The 2,499-nt window shown below is 38.4% G+C and overlaps 1 non-coding gene across 1 annotated transcript; it reads right to left on the bottom strand.

Annotated features, from left to right (window-relative positions):
- Nucleotides 1-2,185: 2,185 nt before the first annotated feature.
- Nucleotides 2,186-2,291, bottom strand: LOC113461523. The gene has a single exon (XR_003383798.1). It is a non-coding gene; the product is annotated as a small nucleolar RNA R71 (small nucleolar RNA).
- Between the last annotated feature and the right edge of the window lie 208 nt (nucleotides 2,292-2,499).

Raw genomic sequence — 2,499 nt, 5'->3', positions numbered from 1 at the left:
ATATATTCATACTCATATACATATTCGGGATGCAGTTTGATTAAAGGATTGAATTGCATGGTAACTTGCCACTGAAGGGTATTTTTGGTATTTCTACCAAATTCCATATTTTTCCGGGTAGACATGACACGTTGCTAGACGTCAATCTTGTCTTATAGGTTTGATCGAATTAAAGAGTTTAATTCGATCACCAATTAGAAAGGATTCTAATTGTTAAGTTCGGGTTCGCGCAGTTTAGACTTAAATCGATTAGAAGAGTTCTAATCAAGTTGGGTCAACTCGCACTCACACCTATTGCTGGCTAAGTATGGAACCCATGGGTCACACACAAGAAAATTTATCAAGGGTCTAATTGGATTAGATCATGTTTGCAAGATAAACATCCTAGCAGGTGTTGCAAACCTTAGCTCCTGATTCGAACTGGATTCGAATCTGATTCGAATTGGATTCGAATCTGATTCTTAATTGATCTAATTTGATTAGATCATATTCTAATATGGTTAGCCAAGAGTTGGCACCTAATTGGCTTGGTTTGAGTCTAATTGGATTAGATTTGATAAATCCTTCATTTTGACCGTTGGATCAACATTTGGATGAAGAGATGGATCAAATGGATGGCACCATGAATTGGAGCCATTGGATTTTCATCATAGGATGATGGAGATCATGATGACGTGATGGATATCATTGGGAGCGTGGAGATGAAAAATAGGTGAAGGAAAGAGAGAGAATACGTGAAGATTAAATGGATAAGGATGAACCATTTATTTGATCTTAGCCCTTGGATATCAATCAGAAAGATCAAGAGGGTGAGGCATGATGGACATGTGATTGGCATGTGATGTTGACTTGGTCAAAATATGGCACCACATGAAAGGACATATCATTTGATACACTCCTCACTTGATCTGTGCCTCTCTTATTTGATATGGCCCTTTAGATGATGCCCTTTCATGAAAGGATATGTGGATGGGATGCATCCTTGGAGATGCATCCCTACGCCTATTATAAATAGGCTAGCGCTCCATAGGTTTTCATCATTTAACTCCACCGCATTCTCTCTCCCTTATCCCTCTTTCTACAAGGCTTTGTCTCTTTCTAGCATTGCTTCTAGGATGTCCTAATCCAAGACAAGGTGGTCTTCTTTAGGACAAAAGGATTAGAAGTGATTTTAGAAGGTGAAAGAAAAATAGAAAGGAAGGAAAGCAAACCATTAGAGTTCTTTAGAAGAATTCTGCATTAAGGATCAAAGTCTTTGGAGCTTAAGACTTGAATTAAGTTTTCGTATGGATCAACATTGGAGGGTGAACATTTGGGCACCTAGTGGAAATTCTGCACATTGGATTAGCGTTAGAGGTATTCTTCTATTTCTGCATTTATTATATTATTTGATTGCTTCTATTAAGGTGATCTAGGCTTATAAGGGTTTAATGTTAAGGAACTTTATTAAGAAATTTTTAAAATTCCTAGCTTCCGCTGCACATTATAACATGCTAAAACCTTCAAACGCATCGTGACCCCTTCACTTATCTGGAAGCTTACCTGGTCAACTCAGTTCATTAGACCGGATTAGAGGCTTAGGTGCCCTCTTCAAACCAGTTAGGAGCTGTTTAGTGATTTTAGGGCAAATACAAGGATTGATGTATTTTTTTTCTTTTATTTGCATGCTTGACTGATCAAGTACTAGTGTATGCAAGGAAATCGTTCTAGAGTACGTGACCTATTACCTTTTGACCCTTGAAATAGAACAGACCCTTAGGAATATTCGAGCTGAGATAAGAACATTAGAATCATCCCCACCTCCTGAGATGGCTGAAGAACAACCCAAACTCCTGAGGGAGTACTTTACTCCCACCATTTATACTTCCCCATCTTGCATTCGATTACCTGAGTAGCAGCTGTACAATATGAAATAAAATCTAGTGTGATCCAAATGCTCCCATCTTTTTATGGGCTCACCAACGAAGATCCATATAAACTCTTAGATGAATTTCTTGAGATTTGCACCACTGTCAAGATTCAGAACTTCACTGATGATGCTCTGAAACTTAGATTATTTCCTTTCTCCCTTAAAGATAGAGCCAAGCAATGGTTGAATTCTTTAGAAGCCAATTCGATTCGTTCCTGGGATTAAATGCAACAAGAATTTCTTAAAAAATACTTTTCCCATAGGAAGAAACGAACCAGTTTAGACGTGCCATCACAAGCTTCTCTCAAACTGAGGAAGAAGAATTTCATGAAACTTGGAAGAGATTTTGGGACCTAATCCGTAAATGCCCACATCATCAAATACCTAAATGGCAGCTAGTGCAATGTTTTCTATGACAGATTGACTGAACGAAACCGTCAGATGATCGATGCTGCATGCGGGGGGACTTTCATGCTTCAAAATGAGCATGAAGCATGGCAATTATTTGAAAATTTTAATGAAAACTCCCTCCACCATGCTTCTTGTTCTCATCAAGCACCCCCGAGTTCTCAAAGAAAAGGGACCATTTA

Source organism: Phoenix dactylifera, unplaced genomic scaffold, assembly GCF_009389715.1.
Source record: "Phoenix dactylifera cultivar Barhee BC4 unplaced genomic scaffold, palm_55x_up_171113_PBpolish2nd_filt_p 000571F, whole genome shotgun sequence".
Taxonomy (NCBI): domain Eukaryota; kingdom Viridiplantae; phylum Streptophyta; class Magnoliopsida; order Arecales; family Arecaceae; genus Phoenix; species Phoenix dactylifera.
Note: the sequence above shows the minus strand (reverse complement) of the source record. Positions and strands in the feature narration are given on the sequence as shown.